The following is a 12,561-nucleotide window of genomic DNA, read 5'->3' as shown; positions in this document are numbered from 1 at the left end:
AAATGCTGGCCTGTTACATGCAGGCGCCAATTGTTCCGTTTGATTTTAATGCATTATCCGGTACCTTGACTCAATCTTTACAAACAAGTGTTCTCAAACTTTCTGGTGACAAGGAATCCTAGCAATCTTCAAAAGGTGCTGCACCAAGCACGTCATGCTTCGCACCATCGTGCTCACAAAAGTTTCAGTGCTTTGCTCCGCCACGCATGCATCACGCTTCACCGCTATACACCGGTGCGTTGCGGCGGTGTATAGCGGTGAAGAAATACTTTGAAAATATTTAAAGTTGCCGAATACTCCTCACCAATTCAAAGTGCGAGTAGAATATGGCGTCATTCGCTTCAATATTCTGAATTTTAGAATATTTGTACAACCCTAAAATATGTCGTAAAGTAACGCTCAGGCACCCTCTACAAATCCGGAGATCATCGCAAAAAAGTGGGAGATGGGCACTTGATATGCTATCAATGTTATCTATATTTCCACTGTCCATATTTTTTTAGATGTTACAACATTCAGGGGGTGGGCGCTTAGTGTGGAATCGGCAGATGCTCGGTATTTCATGGTATACATAGCATTTGAGTACAAATATACAGTTCCTCACTTTCCCATAAAAATAATGAAATATATATTTGGGTGCTTGCGGAATCCAAAAGATCAGCCTATGGAACCCGGTTTGGGAACCCCGGGTATGTAATCTGCACCAGTCTGTAAAGAGCTTCTCAAAGCAATTTTTAAGAAAATAAAACTGAACTATCTAGAATGGCCTAAGCTGAAAAAGGCTTCCAAATATTCTGTTTGTAGCATTCATAATTAGGTACTGAACTTTTCGCTTGATGCTTTGATTGACTTTGTTTCTTCTTATGGGAAAAAGTGCACATCAACAATGACACTCAGCGACATGGTTCGCAAGCTACCCAACCAATGGTGTGCAAGCTTCTCTATCAGGGACATCGCCAAGTGAAGGCGAGAAGTGGCGGGCGCCTCCCCTAAAATTTCTTCTGCCGCCTCAAGATGAAGCCGCTTTGTAAACAAATAATGGCCTATGACGTCGGCTTGAAAACCCAGTGTAACGAGTGTCCAGACTTTAGAGCCGTTTATACCTTTTATTATTATTATTTTTTTTTTCTATTAACTTCCAGCCACTGCAAGTCGTACCGTGGGCGAGTAAGCTATCTAGCGCCTTAGAAAAAGCAGCTCCCCTTTGTGACGCCTGCTGGCTTTTCTCTCCGCATTCCGCTGTGTGGCGCTTATCTTCAGCGGAGACCGGAGACGTGAACGAAGGGGAGCTTAGTTAAAGTCGAGGTCATGAGGAATTCCGGACTGTCTAAGAAAAAGAAGCAAAACCTGGTTGTGAGTCATGAGCACAGGGGGCAGAGGTCAATGCTGTAATAACCCCCCCTCCCCCCCCCGCCCCTTCCTTCTCGTGTCTCCTCATTTCCCTTTTCAATGAGCACACTGCATAAGCTATAAGCTATCTTCGATAAGCCCGTGGGCGACGGCACCTCAGAGCAACCCCCCCCCCCCCCCAATTTGGTTGGCCTCCCCACTGCCCCCCCCCCCCCCCCCCCCATTCTGAAGATCCTGGCGCCATCCCTGCCCCCTATAGTTAAAATGGTATTAAAACAGCACAAAAAAAAAAAAAAAAACGAAGAGAACACAGACACAGCACTCAAAACTGAAAATATTTCTTCTGCATGGTACAGTAAGTAAACATAAAAAGAAGCAGATAGATACCATTTCAAAATGACCAACCAACTAGCCCAACTACACAATTTGTTGCAGCCCTTCTATGGCCCTGAATTCGTTCCTTACCATGAGAAAAGTGATGATGTTTCAAGCATCTCTGCAGATCCCTTTATTTCTAAAGCCATTTGGCATATACCACAAAATCCTGAGGTATGTACTTCCCAGTCAGCAACATTCACTTGTATCCCGCCACAGCTCACTAGCTACATTTGTGCCAAGGCCATCACTGATCCCAACACTACTATTACTAGAAGTGGGCTATCTTTCAGAGTTTAAAAAAATAAAGCAAATCAAGCCAAAAATAGGAGTGGGCTACCTTTTGAGATTTTACAGTAGAGCATTATGACACATCAAAATGCAGGCACTGAGATGCTCTTTAGAAATAAACAAACTGAATTAATGCATCAGAAAGGTTCTTGTAGGAAAGCTCTTCATTCTAGCTCATATTGGCTGGGATTGCACATAGGGGAAAAGGGACACTAACTGCCAAATTCACAAACCTTTATTCCAATGGAGGCACCCCCCCCCCCCCCCCCCCCCCCCACTTCTTCAAGGAAGGCACAAGGGACGGCACTGGCCAATCGCGAGGACAGCTAAACAGCCTAGGCCGCCTATCCGTCGTCGCGACTGGCCAGCACCGGCCCTCGCACCTTCTTTGAGGAAGTGGAGGGGCGCCTCAATTGGAATGAGGTTTGTGAATTCGGCGGTAACTTAGCTAGCGCTAGGGTCCGGCAAATTGGAGACGTACACCTGCCCACTGGCCACAGGCTCCACCTGTGGACTTTGAAACGTCAGAATGGGGCACACCACCCACCAAGGAAAGACTTACCATAAAGTTTTGCGAGTGCCTTGCAGAGCGCAAATGCAAGGCGCTGGATGCCGCTGACATGGCAGGCGTTGTACTGGTCGGTAGCCAGCTTGTCGAGGTTGACAATGTTGCCTCGGTTGAGGAACAGGTGCTGAAACATCAGCGAATGAATTAATTAATAGCATAAAACAAAGCTGGGTTGTGACCACTCCTTGGAACCACACAGGACAGACGTGTCTAACTTGGAAGCAGTCGATAAACTTTATAGGTTTAGGTAGGGGTCAGTATTTTAGACCTAATTGTGCAGCTATTTTTTTGTGTGTGGATGTGTGCGTGCAGGGGGTGGGGGTTGTTAACTCATTGCAAATGTTTTATGGGGCTGGTTGCTCATTATTGGGGCCCACCTTCGTTTAGTCAGGGGAGGATCTAACTGTAAACACAGACATTAAGGTGCAGTACTTGGGCTCGCCTTCCGAGTTAAATTTCTGTTTTCCTTCGGTACCGGTTCTCGTGTGCCGAGTTCACTGTGATTTTAAGAAGTGATTTGGATAGTTTCTTATCAAAAATGTTTCAGAACTTCCCAATGCATAGAGGCAGTTTCAAACTCTGTCAGGGTTTAAAACTGCCTTCTATACATGTTACTTTCACAAATGGTATACTCTTTTTTAATCTATCTTGTTATATTCCTGACATAATTACCTATTTTTTGGATTTTCAAACTTTCAAGGAACTTACTGTCTACAACTGTATCCATCGCTGAGTGCTTATAAAAGAACAGGTGTAACAGAATACATTTCACTGAAAAAGAAAAAGATAAATTTTCTGGTGTATATTAACTGATAAAAACCAAATATTGGATTTCGAAATAAAAACCGATAAATGTATGCCGAATTCGAAAAAAAAAATAAAAACCGAAAACGCTATCTTGTTCACTGTTTTCAAAGTTAATTTTTTTTGCTCAAATTTGGGGGTATTTCTTTTTCGGTGTCTAATTTTTCCCACAGATTCTGTGTTTTTGTGTAAATTGGTTGAAGTCATAACCAATTTACACACAAAAAAAAAAAAAAAAACGAATCTGCACAAAAAGTTACTTCCCCCCCCCCCCCCCCCCCCCAAAAAAAAAAATTCGAGAAAAAAAAAATGCTCAGAAAACACAGAACCCAAGTTATCGGTAGGTTGTGACTTTCCAGTTTTAACCTAAAAATACTGAGAAACATCCGCCGATGACGAGAATGCAAAATCGGTTATAACAGAAAAACAGTTTTTGGGGACGATTTGGCGCTAGGCGATTATTATTTTGGTTGAAATCCCCGAATTCTAGGCATTTGCTGAGCCTGTTTTGCTACCTAGAATTAAGCAAATTGGGATCTCCAATCAGTGGGATCGCTGACCTTGGAGGACAAGAGCCCGAGAGGTCAGTCAGACGGTTACTACCAACAGTCACAACGCCCTTGTTGATTCATGTCAGAGGACGGCAGATAAGGAAGCAACTTGTCCCAAACCAATTTTTTTTTCACCGATCATCTCTGTTTTAGCATCTACATGAGACAACAAGTCGAAAGCAGGGTTGTGCAGTATCGCAATACAAATGTATTGCAATAGTATTTCAGAAATACATTTAGTGTCTGCAGTTCTGTATTGCAACACTTTTTTTTTCACCAGTATCTGTATTTCTGTATCGAAATGCATTTGGGATGTTTCTTGGTACCGCAATACAATCAAGATGGGATGTATTTCGTTACACTTCTTGAGAAATAACCCCCACCTCTGGATAAAAAAGATGACAACTTTTTTCTTTTGCTAGAGAAGGCCAGAGGGCATTATGAGGGGTATGTTGTGCCTTTGCTATCATGCGAACCTAGGTTTGACCGGAACTATTTGTGTCGGATCTTAGCAACCCCTTTCTCTATTCTGCAAAACTGAAGAATGTTTTCCACCATGCTTCTGCCCCCCCCCCCCCCCCCCAAAAAAATCTGGACGTCTTCTTTTTTTTTTTTTTTTTTAAGGGGACGTTGGGGCATTGTTACTATGCTGACCAAGGTTCATTCCAATTCCCAGAAATAAATATTTGTCTATGCGACCTCTTCTCTATTCTGCGAAGATAAGAAATGTGCTGTGAGTGGCACATTTCTTAATGAAAAAATGTGGTTCCCAGCTGTGAAAGCAATGTTTCTTTGATTTAATATGAACCTGTATTCCTCAACAACTGTTGAGCAGCTATTTTTTTTTTCTTTTGCCAACATGACGTTGCGTTTGAATGGGCAACGGCTCACAGGTGGGCTATTTGAGAAGCTCCTGCTCCTCAAGTGTAACTGAGTTTAGCACTTGCATGTTTTTCTTTTGTATCGCTTCAGTGTAAAATAACAGACAAAGCAAGAATGATTTTTATTGCACCTCCCAACTAAATTGTTGCCTATGATATGACAGTTCGCACCTCAAGCAAATTGGAAAAATGTATTTCAATATCTGTATTTCTGCCATCCCTAAGAGGTATTCCTGTATTTGTATTTACAAATATGTTTTGCTCCTTGTTAAAATGTATTTCCGATGCATATCACAATACAGTTTTACATATATATTTTAGTATCACTATTTTAGCTATTTTTATGTACCCCAGCATTTGTATTTCCGAGTACATTAAGTATTTTGACCCAACCCTGGTCGAAAGACACCAATGTTTGAAAAATAAATAAACAATGAAAAACATCCGCCGATTTTTCTCATAAACAAACACCGGGGGATATACGGCCTAGTTATAGGTTATTTATATTTACTAAGTAAAAATATTTTGGGTGTGTTTGTGGTATAAAAATACAATCAAAACCCAATGTAGCTCCTTAATGTTTTCAATTAATCAACAAACTAGAAACAAAAAATAAAGCCTTTTTTTTTTTTTTGCTTTAGATGACTGGAGACTGTTGTGAAGAGGCCACCGAGGCTTTGGTACCTTGCGGACCAGGATCTGATCAGAGCATTTTGTCTTTGTCCATGAGGACCCTCAGGGTGTAATTAATTGATCATGTAACCTCTTAACGGCTTATGATAAGCTCAGCTTGCCATGAGTTATGTGCCATTTTGTGGTTTATGACGCGTGCACCTCATCATGTACTGCTTTGTGCCTTTTGCAAGGTTTGCAACAAGGTCAGTGAATAAAAACAGTGTGAATTATCTTTATGATAGAATAATAAATAAAAGAAACTGTTTCGTATAAGGTCTGCTTAAAAAATGTAAAGCATTATAAGATTAATCAACAGGCGATGCTATTTTCTATTTTAAAAGAATAACAAATGTTTTCCTTGAAACTTCATCTAGATTCTGAACATCTAAAGGCCCGTTCACACTCTTGCGACTGCTTGCGACCTCTTAAACCTGGGTTCCTTAAAACTTCTTAAACCAGAGAACACACTGGCGCCATCTATTGGGAAGCAGTGTAAACTCGGCGGTCCGGCATATTTTTTTTTATTTCTCGTGCAATATCCTTTCTTTTTTGGCTAGAAAAACTTTTGTCAATGTTATAAACGAGCCTTTCTATGGGTATTACGCACATTTGACCTCGGAAATCCCGCAAAACCTTCGCTTTTGTGAAATGCAGTTCTAGGGTCACCGCATAGGTGGCGCCACAATGTCAGTGTGTTCCCTCGTTCTAGAAACATTTAAGAAGTTGTAAGAGATCTCGTCTCTCTCAGTCGTACTCGGTTGCAAGAGTGTGAACGGGCCTTAAGGCACTGCAAGCACAAACTTTACAGGTGTGCTCTGCACTTTCGTGCCATATCGATGGATGGGAGCAGAGTTTATGCTTTCAAATACTATCAATAGATAAGAGAACAGCGATTCCTTCCATTGTGACGTCACTAGATCATTACTGAAAAGGCGACCTCACCAAATCAGAGCATGGAGGCACCTCAAGATAATTTAGGAGGACCAAAAACTGATGTGGAGATGAAGTTGGCATTAACAATTGTGCAAGCTGGTTGACCATAGTAAAAGAAGCAATGCGTAAAGCATGGACAAAGATTAGAAGACAAATAAACCACAGAACACCATTTTTATCGGCACCTGTCGAGAGCATATTTACAGCCGCTAACATAATGCTCCACGGCCCTCCGCCCAAATCGACAGGTGCTAACTGATTGAACATCATTCACTTGAAAAGCTCATCCACAAATGCAAGTGAGTTTAGCAATTGTTCTTTTGGTCTGTGTTGATTGCATACTATATGTAAAAAGTAATATACATGGCTGGAGTGATCTTTCTTGATATCGTTAATACCTGGTTGTCAATAACACAGAAGACGACATTTACAATATCTCAAAGTATGTATAACGTGATACCAATAGCGGAGCTAGCTGTAGAATTCTCTGGAAAGAGTGGCACCTGCACAAGGCAAGCTTGAAGGTTCTGTCAAACTACATTAGTGATGGGTGTTGCCTTGTAGAATCGAAAGGTGCAGCTTTGTTTTTGCAAAGCATTAGCAACCTGTGTCAGGACCGCATATGGCCGAAAGCAATGTTTGGTGCTTCTGTTGGGAGATGGAGCAACGTGCTGCAATTAGAAAAAACCGTGATGGCGAGTCCGACGAGGCTGAAGATAATCTTGCTGTAACACAGCTTTCTTCTAATATTTTCACGGACGTCGCTGAGCGAGCGCGTACGTGGCCAAATGGTTACTGCACTTGATTGTAGCGCAGAAGATTTGGGTTTGATTCCAGGCAGCGGAATGTTCTTTTATTTATTCTTTCTACTTGGCGTTCTCGCAAATTCGAGAAATTGCTTGTTTGGCCGAGCTACGAATAATCTACGCACCGAAATGTCTAGGCCGAATGTTCCAGAGACCCACGCAGCTACAAAAGGGACTCCGCATGGCGAGCGAAGTCAGACTCTTCCCAGCGCTCAATCCTGCTGTTTTGACGCCTGCGACGCTAGCCGTTCTCTATTTTGTTTTGGGCACAAGTTCGCCCCATTAAACATTTAGTTTCTTCAGTTATTCGCCGCCTCACCATTTGTTATTCGTGACAATATAGCCATGCACGCAGAGATGAAAGCCACAACAGAAAAACGGAATTGGGGTCGAGACACCCTGCCGTAGACCCGTTGCTCAACAGTGCGGTCTACTTTCCGTGATGTGCTCTGCCATCTCTCAACATGAGAACGAAACACAACCCTCAGCTGTCAACATCAGCATTCATAACTGAAAATCTTGCATATATTCTTCCGATTTTTCGCACAAACAAATTAGTGCCTTTAACTTTCACATGGTAACATCCACCACTGCAATACACCTGTGACAAAATATGAAGCTTGCTACACCCGGACTATAATTTTTTGCTTCATTTTATAGCAAACCCCGCTACTGTGGCAACCTACATTTTAATATCTGTTTTGTTTCATCGACAGACATCTCATCGACAACTTTTAGTCAAACGACATATTGACATACATTTCGTCGACACCAGGGGCAGATGCAGGAATTTCCTGAGGGGGGGGTCAGGTGTCGGTCAGCGTCCCATATGTTTAGGGACCCCCTCCCCCTCTCCTTCGTTTTACGCCCTAAAATTTACACAAGCAGAAATCAAGAGGGGGGTCAGGACATCCGGAACCCCCCTCTAAATCCGCCCCTGGTCGACACTGACATGCCATCGACAATCGTTACGCTAACTGTACGATGTTGTGATGTTTCGTTGTGTGTGTCACTGGGGCATGCATTAACTTACCCGGCCCGCCCGTCTACATCATTTGCAGCGACCGTCTGTGGCGGCTCACTACAGAAATATTAACACACCAGGCCTGTCGTAGCCGTTGTTCGGGTATAACAAGAACAGTTTATTGCGGGTTAAAGGCAACACGTGCAGTCGCGACATACAGCCATGTCCTCGCATGGTTGCGCCGTTCTCCCCCGTCCGCTGGCCTCCCGGAGCGAGAGTACTCCGCGCATATGCGCGTCGCGGCGCTGCAGTCGGCGGTCGCTCGCAATGCCACTCACGATACCCCCCTTTCTTAGGATTAGGGAGCCGAGAAGTCCAACCTGTCCGGTGGTCTGCTTGGTCATTCGCTCCTAGTGACCGCCGTTGGCTGCATGTGAGTCCCGGTGCGTCGTGTTAGTCCTGTCGATGTGCTTACAATGTAGGACCTTGGTTGGGCTGCTGGCCGTGTCACTGTACCGCAGGATGCCGGACCACTCCGTTGCTTTTTCCACCTTCTTGATGACTCCCATTTCATTCATCCTTTCCAATTCATTCTCCACTTGTGAGAGCAGTGGAAGAGGAACTCGCCTTGGGTATGTAACGGCATAGGGCTTGGCGTCATCCTCACGACAAGGCCCACCCACTGATCTCCACTAGAGAGGGCTGGATGAATGCGCATTGAGCAAACAAGTATGAAGCCACCGGAGGTGAGCGGCTTGTCCCGGAAGTGAGTGCTTGGCAGGCTTTGTAACCCTTCCGAGTGCTGGTTCGAAAAGCGTCGAGGGCGCTGGATTTTCACTTGTTCCCTCAAGAGAGCCTGCTTGTTGCGCAGTAAGAGTGCATGTGGACCCGAGAAGTATCATGGGAAGCCATTTAATGTAAACATTTTGAGATTCTAGTTGATCAAGTTGTGAATATGTCTCAAGTTCAAATGCCTCATTCTCGGGATTTAATCCAGGACGGGAGTATTAAAACCCAATCAAAGAAACAAAAAAGCATGGTCCAAAATATCGACTGAATGCACTAGGAAGCTTCCGGGACAAGAATCGAACTTCCCGTGGCTTCACTTGCGCCAGGCTCGGAGAGCAGCTAAGCGCCATCCAGCCCCCTTTAGTAGAGATCAGTGGGCCCACCCACTCAAGCTGCTTCGCAGAAACATTCTGCGGGGAGTCACTACAGAAAAAAAGCTTATCTGAGCTGTCAATGTAACAAACTGTCGATGAAACGAACTGTCAATGAAACGTCGTTCAATGAGCTGACTGCCCCCCATATTTCAGTATCAAGATTTCTCCTTCAAACAAAACATATATAAAGATACTTGTCACCCATTTTTTTAGTCATATATATATATTTGAGTTGTTTTGCAATGCTCCTTTTATAAATGTATTTTAGTATCAGTACTTTAGCAGTCACTGCTGTGTATTCCAGTATTTGTCATTTCAAATGCTTTTTAGGTTATATCCGCCCAACCTTGTCACTCTCAATGAACAGCATTCCAGAGGTATCATGAATACCTGGCTACCAATAACACGGAAGATGACATCTCGTCACAAGGGGCATGTCACATGTAACTCAAAAGGACAGTGCACCAGGGGTGAAAGTTCCATGTACTTACGTTGGTCGACATTCACGATGGTAACGCCGAGGGCAACACCTTTTTGTACTAGTAGGCGGTTCAGGGACAGCCTCCCTGGCATGCCCGAAAGGCCCACCTCGTGGCACCAACTTGAATACGAGCACGTAGCTCGTCAAGCCTTTCAGGGTGGTCACAAGCTCCTGAAAAGTGGAAAGGACATTGACCTATGCAGAGGACAAAGCAAAACTACCGTAAAATCCCGTAAGGATGTCCAACCAAAATGAAGAGATAAATTGGGAAAAACATGGGGTGGGCTATCTTTGGGAATGCGACAGCAAAAATTTATTTTAAAAAACGCGATAAGCAACTGGGCTATCCGCTACAAACCACATAAAACGGGAACTGATACCGCGGATTGCGGACACGGCATATTTGCGTTTTATGATGCGATGAACACGCAAGACTCTGCTACGACATCCTGTGTCATGGTAAAAGGGGTTGAGGACGCAGCAGATTCGCTTGGCCGTGTTTTCGCGATTCTAACGCGCAGGCTGATTTAGCTTTCAGATATTGGCCGGTTCTACCGCGCAGGTAAAATAATGAAGATTGAACACATACCTTACAGACGGGTTCTATGAAACGAACGCCAACAAAAAATAAATACCGTGTACTAGTCGCCGTTGTCACAGTGCGACGATGTTTCTTCGCTGTCCACAGAGGTGAGTGCGCGTCGTCGGCTTTGGGAGGTTCGTCTTCCGAGCACCGCTTTGCGAGCTCGTCGGGTCGCTGGGATTGCGAGGCCACGCAGTGCTACTCCGTCCGTTTTTCCATTACTCCCGTTGAAACAGTTCAAACCTGTGATGCCTGTGGTTCAAACCTGTGGTTCAAACAGTTCAAACACGCCGCTCCGGGAACCTGAGAACCGTTGAAAACAGCGAGGCCAGGGTGGCGCCAGTGGGCAAGTCAATCATGATATAGGATAGTCGAGAAATAAACCAGTTAGCTGAGTTTAAGACGTCCCTTTTCGTGTCTGATCCTTCTACTAAAAAGTTTCCAATTTCTTCGACCACAGTCTCAGGTGTTATATGACATGATTATCATCATCATCACCACTACGCGAACGGATTCCCTACGAGCGGTTTTCCCTACGCTGGCGTTGTCCCCAGATCTAGGCACGGGCAGATCTCTGGATAGGCGCTCGCGGCTAGTTGCTACCAACTAGCCCAACTACAAGTTCTTCTACCAGCGTACGGGCTTCCGCCTTTCTGTTTCGCCTCGCACGCCCCCAGGAAAACATCTGTTTGTGCAAATAAACTCGGCCATTGTGCCCTCAGCAGGGGGGTAAAGGTGGGTGAGGAGGAGTGGCAAATCCCGTGCGCCCAAGGAGGATGGAAGGGTAGGAGAGGGCATGACGTCGGCCGCGTAGCCTCCACAAGCCATGCTCCCTTGACGCCTCGCCTCTTTCTGATTTTCCTCCTTACTCTCCTCACTTATCATGCCAACGTGACCACATCACGTGACCACATCACGTGACCGTAGCTAGCCTTCGTCTTGCTGGGGTATTAGAACACACCACGGTCTAGCCTTCGATCTGATAAAATCTACCGGACGGAGCGCGCGCAAGCCTACAAGGAGTCCTGCTACAATCAACCATCCATCTCACACGTGACATTTCACGCGCACCAATCGCCAGAGAGATCTGCGGTCACGCTGGGCACAAAATCGTTTAAACTTTTTATGACTAGGCTTCACCAATACTGCAACGTGCCCCCTCCTAGTACTTCTAACCTCCTTGCGTGCGCCCCTCCTTGCGTGCGCCGACATCTTGGGTCCTGAGTGAAAGAGCGACAGAACACGAGCGAAAGAAACCAATGTTGCCAGCTGAAGGACGACAGTCGCAATGGTAATCGCGAAGACTGAAAACTCTCAGCAATATAAATAGTGATGATTTAGCGTTGTAAACTAAATTTTTAGCTATTCTAACGCTTATAAAAAGCGGTATATTCATTAGGCTGCATTAACCTTCCCTCTGTCGAAATCTCTGAAATATGGTGGTTGCGCGGCCATTCGCGAAGCCGGTGATCTCGGTTATCTGGTTCAGTTTAGTGTTGACGGAAGGCCGTACATCTGCGCGCTATGCAAAAAGAAAGCTTCGAAAGGAACGCAAATATCTTTCCACCGGTAAATTCGTGTATTGTTGCAGTTCATAAAACTGATCTGATGATATAATTATATTTGTGAAATCAAAGGCAGTTGGTAACCATGTGTGGGACCCCGAGGGTCTGCCTGCATCAAGGAGGATAGAAGGGTAGGAGAGGGCATGACGTCGGCCGCGTAGCCTCCACAAGCCATGCTCTCTTGACGCCTCGCCTCTTTCTCATTTTTCTCCTTACTCTCATCACTTACCATGCCAACGTGATCACGTCACGTGACCGTAGCTAGCCTTCGTCTAGCTATGGGGTACTAGAAGACACCACAGTCTAGCCTTCGATCTGATAAAACCTACCGGACGGAGCGCGCGCAAGCCTGCAAAGAGTCTTTCTACAATCAACCATCCATCTCGCACGTGACATGTCACGCGCACCAATCGCCATAGAGATCTACGGTCACGCTGGGCACAAAACCGTTTAAACTTTTTATGACTAGGCCGACTAGGCTTCACCAATACGCAACGTGCCCCCTCCCAGTACTTCCAACCTCCTTGGCCTGCATGTTCCGCCGCTTGCGGCAGCCAGAATGCATGGGAAA

General features: G+C 44.9%; 1 long non-coding RNA gene across 2 annotated transcripts; it reads right to left on the bottom strand.

The window, feature by feature from the left end:
* Window positions 1-1,047: 1,047 nt before the first annotated feature.
* On the bottom strand, window positions 1,048-3,339 carry LOC121833833. Of its 2 annotated transcripts, none has more exons than XR_006076885.1 (3): window positions 3,293-3,339; window positions 2,579-2,708; window positions 1,048-1,327 (listed from the first exon to the last, which is right to left on the bottom strand). It is a non-coding gene; the product is annotated as an uncharacterized LOC121833833 (long non-coding RNA). The 2 variants fall into 2 exon arrangements; XR_006076884.1 differs by having other exon boundaries at window positions 1,048-1,323.
* Window positions 3,340-12,561: the final 9,222 nt, after the last annotated feature.

The sequence above is a fragment of the Ixodes scapularis genome, unplaced genomic scaffold (assembly GCF_016920785.2).
Source record: "Ixodes scapularis isolate PalLabHiFi unplaced genomic scaffold, ASM1692078v2 PGA_scaffold9__187_contigs__length_104089568, whole genome shotgun sequence".
Lineage (NCBI taxonomy): Eukaryota > Metazoa > Arthropoda > Arachnida > Ixodida > Ixodidae > Ixodes > Ixodes scapularis.
The sequence above is the reverse complement of the archived record's forward strand: the minus strand, read 5'-3'. Positions and strand labels throughout refer to the sequence as shown.